This window comes from Peromyscus eremicus, unplaced genomic scaffold (genome assembly GCF_949786415.1).
Source record: "Peromyscus eremicus unplaced genomic scaffold, PerEre_H2_v1 PerEre#2#unplaced_75, whole genome shotgun sequence".
In the NCBI taxonomy this organism is placed as follows: Eukaryota; Metazoa; Chordata; class Mammalia; order Rodentia; family Cricetidae; genus Peromyscus; species Peromyscus eremicus.
Genome location: NW_026734316.1, coordinates 270707 through 281378, shown reverse-complemented (window position 1 = coordinate 281378; position 10672 = coordinate 270707). Strand labels below are relative to the sequence as shown.

The window sequence follows — 10672 nt, the reverse complement described above, 5'->3', positions numbered from 1 at the left end:
CAAAATTTTCATGTGATAAAGCTCAAATATCAAAAATATAATTGAAGAACACAAGAAATAAAATAAAACAAAAATTCTCTTCTGATAAAGGTCTCATATCCAAAATATACATACAGAACACAAGAAATTAGGTAAAGAAAACAAAAACTCTCATCTGATAAAGTACTAATTTCCAAAATATTCATAATCAAATCCAAGAAACCAAGGAAGTAAAGCAAAAATTCTCATCTGATAAAGATCTAATATCAAAAATATACATACTCAACACAAGAAATCACATAAAAATACAAAAATTCTCATCTGATGAAGGTCTAAAAACAAAAATATACATATTGAACACAAGAAATTAAATAAAACAAAAATTCATCTGCTAAAGTTCTAATATCCAAAATATATATGTTGAAATCAAGAAATTAGAAACAACAAAATTCTCACCGGTAGGTCTAATATTTAAAATATACTTATTGAAAACAAGAAATTAGATAAAACAAAAATTCTCACCAGTAGAGTTTTAATATCCAAATTATACATATTGAACATTGGCATTCTCGGTGCACTGCTGCCATCACGCGGATTAAGTTTGCCAATTCCGCCAGCAAGTCCCTGTGCGTCCCAGGAAATGGATTCGGGCTGGCTAGGGAAGGGCTCCTGCCTGGGTCTCCCAGGACCAAAGCGGTTCTCTGGCCCGCTCCATGACCCAGGAGAGCTGGAGGAGGAAGCAGGGTCCAGGTGACCAGCTCCAGGCAGGCGACACTAGGCTTGGCTTGCGGGTCACGGAAGCACAGCCTCCCGGATCCTACCGCCTCCATGTCTGGCAGCAGCAGAGGACCTCTCCGCAGGGGATTGTGCAGCCTGGGCTGCATTGGTGTCCTTGTGGGGAAATTTCGCCCCAGAGTGCCAACCCTCCTGCCCTTATCTTGGTGCACAAGGCCACCCAGGGAGCCCCTAACTTTTTTTAGCCTCCCTAGCAGTATCCACAGCTCACTTCCGGAGACCACACAAACTCTGCCCTGCCTCTTTGGGAGGTTTTCAGGGTCTCAGGCCTGGTTGCTGGTAGCCACTGTGGCCAAATGTCTGTCATCCATTTAACTCCTCCTGCCATCCCCTCTCCTCTCTGGCTGCCAGGCCTTCTCTCTGGCTTGCCTTTTGTTCCTTTTACAAATGGCCTTCCACTTGAGGTGTGCTACAGGTGGAATTCAGGGACTGGGACCTGTCAGAAAAGGTTCCTGCTCCAGAGCCACATCCCCAGAATCCAAAAATTGGTCTGGGACCCCCCCACCCCCCAATCATCATTTTATGCAAGCTGGCTGTGTGTACCCAGTGATCCAGAGCTCAAGGCAGTGTGGTGGCTCAGGGAGAATCCCAGTAGAAGCATCCAGAGCAGGGTTCGGTCTCAGGGGTGCTCACAAACAGGCCAGGCAGGACTTAGGTACCATGGAGGCCAGGTTTCACGGCCCTTGCCTCCCCTGAGAAGCTTCTTCTCTGTCATGCAGGACACACATGCAGGCCGAATACTCCTTCCTGTGTTCTCCTGCTTAGCTCACCTTTGCCTTAAACCAGGTAGAACCCCCAGGATCAAAGGTCGAAAAGCCCCTTGTCCTGCACTGCCCTGTCCAGACACCATCTCAACAGGAAGAATACTTGGAGAAGGCTCTGAAATTAACAGAGGGCAGTATGTGGAGTCCTAGACCTGCTCTGTCTGTGTGTGTGTGTGTGTGTGTGTGTGTGTGTGTATTGGGTGTTTGTGAGTGCCTGGGTTTATTGTGGTGTAGTCCTGTTTGGGTCCATAAGAGGTGGCTGAGAGGCACAGTATATAAGAGTTATTGTGGTCAGGTCCAGGTTGATGGGGAAGGACAGGTTGGCATGTAGGGGAAGCCTTTTAGGGCTCCATCCTTCAGCTCCAGCTCAGGTGAGCACAATGTTTGGAGTGGTGCATTTTGTTTTTGGGTTGGAGCTCAGGGGCGTGCTGGGGTGGTTGTGTGCTGCAGGCATCCTGGTGTTAAGAGTGAGAATTGCTTCTTGTCCCTCAGCTTCTATGTTGCCTGTCCTTGGTCAGCTTGAATCTCTTGAGAGAGCTCAGTCCTGTGTGTGCCTAGGCCCTGCCACAGGTAGGTAGGTGTCCACAGAGGATACAGAGAGTTCCATGCCTGACAGGGTCTTGAGGAAGTTAGAGAACAGAAAGAGAAGTTTCCTGAGTGGTGCCTGGTATTTGGTGTAGGGTAGGGTCGGGAGGTGGGAGGTTAGGGGTGGGAGGTGGAGGGCTGTGCAGAGGAGAGAGATTGTGACAGAGGTGGACGTAGGTCAGAATGGTTGCCTGGTGCTGCCTAGGAGACGGTTAAGGTGGGGGCCTGGGCCCAGGGTTTGGTAGGCAAGAGGGGAGGTGGGTGCAATGTTTCTTCTTTTTATGTCTCCTTGTCCCCACCTCAGGGCCATGGACGGCCCGCCTGTTGAGGCGAGTTTATGGATATCCCCGGCCCCCAGTGGTCCCTGCTTCGGATGATTTGGGGCAATTCCATCTGAATGCACATCACTACCAAGGCCAAGGTTTTGGAAGGAAGCCCTTCTCCTCTCCCATCTCAAGATTACACCATGGGACCCTGGAAGAGGGGACTCAGGCCCCTGTCCCTGGATGCTTGACCAGTGCACACTGCTGCCTGCCTTTTCTTTGTGTCCATCCGGGAACAGCCTTCTGCCAGGTGAGAAGCCCGTGCTGGGCCTAGGGTCCCATTGAGTTGGGTGGTCGTCTCCCTTTGTTGTCACACTTCCGCTTGTGCTCTCGGTTCAGGGTCCACCACTCCACTGCCCTAGCAGGACCGGGTTCAGCCTGGGAGGACCCTCTTGTCTGGCCGCCTTGACCTGGAAGCTTGGGCCAGCAGACCCAAGGCCATCCTGGCAGCTGTACTGGTCACCCTGGTGGGTGGAGTCATGTAGACAGCCAGTGGATGTGTGTGTGTGTGTGTGTGTGTGTGTGTGTGTGTGTGTGTGTGTTTCTCTGTGTGTTTGTGTGTCTGGGGTGAGGGCAGGGTGAGTCCAGGGATGCAGCTGTGAGAATACCCTGGTTTGCCTGCTAGGGGGAGATGCTCAGCCCCTGGACCCCAACCCCATGAATATGTTTGTGAGGCTCCTCCCCTATAGTCCAGATTGGCATGTGGTTTGTAGAGGACTCCCTTAGAGTCTGGCTCAGGCTCTCCAGTGCGCCTGCTCTCACATCCACACAGTCCCCACTTGGCCCCCTACATGACACCCTCCACCACCCGCCCCCTCTCCCCGCACCCCACTATACCCTCAGGTAGGGCCTTCAGGGGCTGGCACAAAGCCAGTGTCTCAGGGCAGTGCAGTGCTTGGAGGAAACAGTGGAGGAACCAGTTAAGGTCTGTGAGCCCCATCTACACACCACATCCCCACCTGCTGAACACCTTCCGATCCCTAGCAGCAGCCTTAGAGCGGCACGTCTGGCCAGTCCTAGCCTACGTGGTTGGCCTCCATCTTGGAGCTTTGTAGACTAGCTTTGGCTTTTTTATTTTTTTCTTTGGCTTTGCCAAGGGCGGAGGGTGTGCACCCTTCTGCCTTGGCCCTTGGCATTCTCGGTGCACTGCTGCCATCACGCGGATTCAGTTTGCCGATTCCGCCAGCAAGTCCCTGTGCTTCCCTGGAAAGGGAGGCCGGTTGGCTAGGGAAGGGCTCCTGCCTGGGTCCTCCAGGACCAAAGCGGTTCTCTTGCCCGCTCCATGACCCAGGAGAGCTGGAGGAGGAAGCAGAGTCCAGGGGACCAGCTCCGGGCGGGTGCCACGTGGCTGGCTTGGGGTTCATGGAAGCACAGCCTCCCGGGTCCTGTGGCCGCCATGTCTGGCAGCAGGAGAGGACCTCTCCATAGGGGATTGTGCAGTCTGGGCTTCATGGGGGTCGTTTTGGGCAAATTTCCTACCCGTGTGCCAGATAGCCTGCCCTTACCGTGGTTCACAAGGCCACCCAGGAACCCCCTAGCTTTTGTCTGAACCTCCCAAGCAGTATCCACAGCTCACTTCCAGAGACCACACAAACTCTGCCCTGCAACTCTGGGAGGTGCTCAGGGTCTCAGGCCTGGTTGCTAGCCACCTTGGCCAAATGTCTGTCATCCATTTAATTCCTCCTGACATCTCTCTCCTCTCTGGCTGCCAGGCCTTCTCTCTGGCTTGCCTTTTGTTCCTTTGACAGGGTTTCCCTTTGAGCTGTGCTACAGGTGGAATTCAGGGACTGGGACCTGTCCAAAAAGGTTCCTGCTGCATAGCCCCATCCCCTGATCACTACATGTGGTTTGCCAGCCCCGCCCCCCCATCCTCATCCTATGCAAGCTGGTTGTGTGTACCCAGTAAGGCAGTGTGCTGGCTCAAAGTGAATCCCAGTAGAAGCATCGACATTGGTGTGCTCACAAAGAGGCCAGGCAGAACTTAGGTACCATAGTGGCCAGGTTTCATGGTCCCTGCCTCCCCTGACAAGCCTCCTCTGGGTCATTCAGGACAACCATGCAGACAGCATACTCCTTCCTGTGTTCTCCTGCCTAGCTCACTTTCCTTAAACCACGGAGAACTCCCAGGGTCAGAAGTCGGAAAGCCCCTTGTCCTGCACTTCCCTGTCCAGACATCATCTCAACAGGAAGAGTACTTGGAGAAGGCTCTGAAATTAACAGAGGGTACTATCTGGAGTCTTAGAATTGCTGTGTGTGTGTGTGTGTGTGTGTGTGTGTGTGTGTGTGTGTGTGTATGTGTGTGTGTGTGTCTTTTGAATGTTTCTGAGTGCCTGGGTTAATGTGGTGTAGTCCAGTTTGGATCCATAAGAGGTGGCTGAGAGGCACAGTATATAAGAGTTATTGTGGTCAGATCCAGGTTGATGGGGAAGGACAGGTTGGCATGTAGGGAAGCCTTTTAGGGCGCCATCCTTCAGCTCCAGCTCAGGTGAGCACAAGGTTTGGAGTGGTGCATCCTGTGTTAGGTTTGGGTCTCAGGCGCATGTTGTGGCATGGTGGATGAGAACATTGTGTAGGAATCATCAAAGGTGTCAGGACAGTCCTTTGGAGTGGCGTGGCAAGCATGTATGGGAAGTCAGGGCCTCCACCCAAACCTCCAGCAACAGGAAGCTCCCCTTTTAGCCTCAGGACATGTCTTCAGGAAGCTTTGTAGAGAGGGAGAGTTGGAAGAGCATAGACAGGCTTGTCTCCAGGTGCTAGGGAGGGTGATTTTCTTCTAGGCTCAATGATGGAAGATGTCAGCCATGAACAGGAGGTCCTCTGGAGACTTTCAGTGCTCATGGAAGGAAGGCTTCCTGTTGGGGAGTGCAAAGCATTTCCCAACTCATCATGGCCTAGCTACCCTGGATACCAGGGATGGGATTGTACATAGGAGTGAGGCCTAGAGAAAGACAGAGATAGAGGTGGAGGTGGAGGTAGAGGAGGATAGATAAATGAGAGAGAGAGAAAGTGAGGCGAGAACAAATGAGAATCTTTTGTTGTGTTGTTGGTGTTTTTTTCATGCAGGCTGTTGGGAGGACCCACTGTCTATGGACACTTTTTTCTGTTCCATGGATCTGTGCCCCTGGAGGGAATTTTGTGTGATGACACCAGGAATGTTGTGGGAAATCCATAAGGACAGACAGGGTGGGTGTGTGCTGCAGGCATCCTGGTGTTAAGAGTGAGAATTGCTTCTTGTCCCTCAGCTTCTATGTTACCTGTCCTCAGTCCACTTGAATCTCTTGAGAGAGCTGAATCCTGTGTGTGCCTAGGCCCTGCCACAGGTAGGTGGGTGTCCACAGAGAATACAGAGAGTTCCATGCCTGATAGGGTCTTGAGGAAGTTAGAGAACAGAAAGAGAAGTTTCCTGAGTGGTGCCTGGTAGTTGGTGTAGGGTAGGGTCGGGAGGTGGGAGGTTAGGGGTGGGAGGTGGAGGTCTGTGCAGAGCAGAGGGATTGTGACAGAGCTGAAGGTAGGTCAGAATGGTTGCCTGGTGCTGCCTAGGAGATGGTTAAGGTGAGGGCCTGGGCCCAAGGTTTGGTAGGCAAGAGGGCAAGTGGGTGCAATGTTTCTTCTTTTGATGTGTCCTTGTCTCCACCTCAGGGACCTGGACGATCTGCCTTTTGAGACAAGGTTGTTGATGTCCTGTGCCCCCGGTGGACCCTGCTTCTGGTGATGTGGGGCAGCATCCACCTGAATGCTCTTCACCACGTAGCCCAAGATTTTGGAAGGAAGCCCTTCTCCTCTCCTATCTCAATATGAGACCATCGGTCCATGGGCAATAGTCTCCCCTGGTGTCACAACTTCCCGTGTGCTCTTGGTTCTGGGACACCACCACCCCACTGCTCTAGCAGGTCTGGGGTCAGCCTTGGAGGCCCCTTCTTTGCTCGCCGCCTTGACCTGGAAGCTTGGGTCAGCAGATCTAAGGCCAACCTGGCAGCTGTACTGCTCACCCTGGTAGGTGGAGTCTTGTAGACTGCTGCTGGATCTCTGAAACGTGCTATTTGTGTGTGTGTGTGTGTGTGTGTGTGTGTGTGTGTGTGTGTGTGTCTGTGTGTGTGTCTGTGTCTGTATGTGTGTGTGTATCTGTGTTTGTGTGCACATGTGTGAAGGACCTCATGTAGAGGTTCAAGGACAACTTTCAAGAGTCAGTTCTGTCCTTCCACCCTGGGACTTGGCGCTTACACTATGGTTGTTGGGCTAGCACAGCAAACTCCTTTACTTGCTAAGCTTTTTGTTGCCTTGTGTTTCTTCATTTTTGTCAGTGTTATGGTTTGTGGGGGTCAGGGGTTTTCAAGAGGGGACATACAGGTCAGGGATCATTTCTGAATTTAGTAATATTTTAAAAGTCCTTCCCAAAGGTAAATAACTTAGCATCCTTGGTGTAGTAGACGAATGGAATTAAAGACTCCAATTTTCAGTCAAGGATCAAGTCTCCTTTAGATTAATTTTTATGCACTGTTATTCTAAGTAAAGTTTCCCCTGGGAGCAAGTTAGAATTCTCTACTGCAGACCTACCCAGCAGTTGACATTTGAACATCATTCTTCAGGGATTCATGTACGTACTCAGTATTAAAGTACTGATATCTAATTGTTATAGAATGATAGTTACTGAGGTCACTTAATGAGAGGAGGGTTACCATAATTGTGACTTTCATTGTGGCTGATCATCTCTTAAAGGAGAAAAACTGCTAAACCTGACTTGTAAACCCAAATACCATTGTTTAGAATAATTGTTATCGATGATAGAAGGCACCATAAGTTAGTATAAATTCTTTTCATTTTTGTTTATACAGAAAATATTTATACAAAGATCAAGATCGTTATCCATTAAAAGTTCACATTTTAAGTGTAAGTTGATCATTAGATCGTTTCCTAGGATCCATGTAAGGGTGACGGGAAGTTTGGGGAAGAGTTTCTGTCTAAAAACCACAAGGCGGTGCTTAGGGCTGGTGGTGGGACTTGAGGGCCTATGAGGTTAGGGGGCTCTGAGAACTGCAGAAAGCAGGAAGAGAATGAATGTGAGGTCCAAGGGAGCTGATGGTTGGGATGCTTGGCCCATTGCAACTGGGCAACTTTCTCCATAAACTGGCCAAGAACGATGGTCCTCCTAAAGCTTACCTAAGCTGGTTTATAAGAAAAAGACTTCATACTGAGAGGTAAAGAGGAGCCAGGGAGTCTAGGGATGACTTTGTCCTGACACTAAAAGGTACAGGTGGGAGAATAATAGACTTCTGCCTCCATCTATAGAGCAGTAATAAACAATGCCTGCCAATGCTGGGAGTTAGGCTGTTAGAAGAGAGAGCTCTATAATGCTTCCTAAGGGGACTAACTATTCTGAAGCAAGAATGAGAAGACTCAAATGCAATGACCCTATTAAAATGTAGATCTTGCTGGCAAGCAATCAAGAGAAGATTAGTCACAATAGTGCTGGTAGCAAGTGAAAACAATGGATAGTTTCTCTTTACAAACAAGAGCATCAAGCAGCTGAGAAAACCCCTCTTGATGTTAGGAGAAAACCTCAAAGACCGTCCCTGCCTTAGAAAGCATCTGATTGAATTTCACTCTGGGCTCCTGGTTTCAGAGTCAGCACTCAGACCATGACAGAAAAGACTAGGTAGAACGGTATGGTGGGAGAAGATGTGACAGATGTGTTCCGGGCTTAACATATCAGAAAGCAGAAAGGGGTACAGAATCTGCGTAGGCTCTATCCTTCAAAACCCACCTCTAGTGATCTATATCCACCAGCTAGGAGACCCTGTCTTCCAAATATTCCACAGCCTCCCAAACAACAGTACTATATGGGAACCAAGTTCTTAAACATATGAACCTGTCGGAAGCAACTTACATCCAAGTCGCAGCATTCACATTTATTTATATCAGTGTGGATGCATACATATTTATTCTATACTTTGTGTTATCATTCAATATGTCTATATTCATTTTATTGTATATATTGCTGCAATTTCATAGAGACTTTTTTTTCTTCCTTTGGCATACCTCCATCCTTGTAGGTGTGTGTGTTGGGGGGGTCAATATTTTGGAGAATAGTATGTCAATGTTTGGCATGGTAAGGTGTTGTCACACCATTTCTAAAGTGGCATTCTTATTTTGCATTTCTATTAGAAATGGTTGTGTGTCCCTGTTGCTATGTGTCTTAACAAGCAACTGACACAATATTTTAAAAAAGATGACCATTTCTTTTCATTTTTGTGTCCTAGTACTGGAATTCAAGACCAGACGCTTGTATATGCCAGATATACTGTCTGATTTTTGGTTTTGTTTGTCAAGTTGGGAAGAAGGAACATTTGTTTAAGAACTGCCTTTATTAGCTAGCCTTTGGGCATGTGTGTGGGACATCTTCTTGACTGCTGATTGATAGAGGAAAGGTCTAGCCCACTGTGAGTGGTCCCTTGCTTAGGTAGGTGGACATAGGCTATATAAGAAAGGTAGCATAGTAAGGCAGAGCAGAAGCCAGCAAGCAACATTCATTCATATTCTCTGCTTCAGATTCGGCCTCCAGATTTCTGTCCTCAAATTCCTGCCTTGACTTCCTTCCACAGTGGACTGTCATCTGTAAGCCAAATAAACCCTTTCCCAGAATTGTTTTGGTCTGTGCTTTGTCACAGCAGTAGAGAAACAAGCTACCACACCAGGGAACCATTTTGCCACTGTTCTCCAGGCTCTGCATTGGCATTTTGTTTTCTTGTTATACATTTTATTCTTTAAGACAATATTTAAATTCGTATTTTGATCATGATTTCCCCATCCCACAAGTCCTTCCAAATCCTCTACCGTTCCCTACCCATCCAACTTTAAATTCTTTCTCAAAACAAACAAACAAACAAAAAAACAAATAAATAAAGAAAAACCAATTCTTAGAAAGTATGTAGTTATGCTTGGTTTCAATTTTATGGCTTTATTTTGAGAAGATACTAATTTTAGATTGCCACTTTTTCTAACATACTGTATTTTATCATCATTATTTCCACAAGTATCTTATTTTTAAACTTTTGTTTCAGTAGAGCTAAAGCTTATCAGAAATTTGCTCTTATTTATAAATCCCTTTAATTTGTTAAATGAATCCTCTTCACGTACTTTAAGAAGGAATTGCGTTTTAATGAGAGACAGAAAGTGAGTGGATTAGGATGGGATGGAGGTTGGCAGAAAAATGGGAGAAGAAGAGGGTGGGGAAATCTTAATCAGGAAATATATGAAAAAATGGTTTCAATAAAATAAAGGACAAAAAAAAGGAAAAAAAGACAACATACACAGATGGGCTGAAACACTGAAGAGGTGATGTTCCTAAAATGAATCCTAATCACTTTATCATCTGTCTCCAGTACTGTATGGATTCTTAAAAATGGATTGTAGTTGTAAGTTGGCCTTTCCCAGTGGATCCTTCAACATTTAACTACTTCAGAGAAGAAAACAGAGGTACTTGTCTGAAACTGAAGGTCCCTTAGGAAGCTTGAGTTCAAAGTGATTGCTACTGTGATGGCGCTGACATGTGGAACTGCAGATAGGGAAACTTCCCTCGCTCCTCCCTTCCTGCTCTTGCCCCCTCACCTGGCCTTTCTGTCCTCATGATGTATCCCAGAATGTTACAGAGCAGCAAGGCAGTGCTACAGCAGCCCGGATTGGGAGGTCAAGTCTCCTATCCTCCAAGTCTATGTGTCAAATAATCTTCTGCTCAAGTAGCTTTCTGTGTCTGTTTGTTCTTTTGGGGATGCTTTCCCCTTTGTTTGTTGGTCCTATTCTGATGTGTTAGTTGTTTTATTTTAGTTTTTTATATTTCATTTTATTATTATCCCCTAGATGTCTGTTTTCTAATGAGAGACAAAAAGTGGGTGGATTGAATGAGAAAAAGGTGGGAAGAAACTGGGAGGATTATGTAGACGAATTTCTAAGGGGTCTTATTAAAAAAGAACAGGGAGCCAAATATAGGGGTGAAAGCCTCAGAGATCACAGAAATAGTGAGAGCCACCAACCACCTTACCTCACCAGCTCTGTAGCTTCCAAAATGCCATGACTTCCTGTCTACCCAGGCTTTTATTGCCCTGCTCTTCTGCCCTCTCATTGACTCTTAGCCCAGCTAGCTCACTTGCTTGTTACTGCCTACGTGTACAGACCTCCAGGGTCTCTATGGCTGGTACTGGAATTAAAGATGTGAGCCACCACACTTGTATC

The 10672-nt window shown here is 47.5% G+C and overlaps 1 long non-coding RNA gene across 1 annotated transcript; it reads left to right on the top strand.

The window, feature by feature from the left end:
- The first annotated feature begins 2444 nt into the window (after positions 1–2444).
- LOC131901404 (uncharacterized) lies at positions 2445–9085 on the top strand. Its single transcript, XR_009376522.1, has 5 exons — positions 2445–2696; positions 5689–5766; positions 6086–6439; positions 7279–7333; positions 8993–9085. It is a non-coding gene; the product is annotated as an uncharacterized LOC131901404 (long non-coding RNA).
- Positions 9086–10672: the final 1587 nt, after the last annotated feature.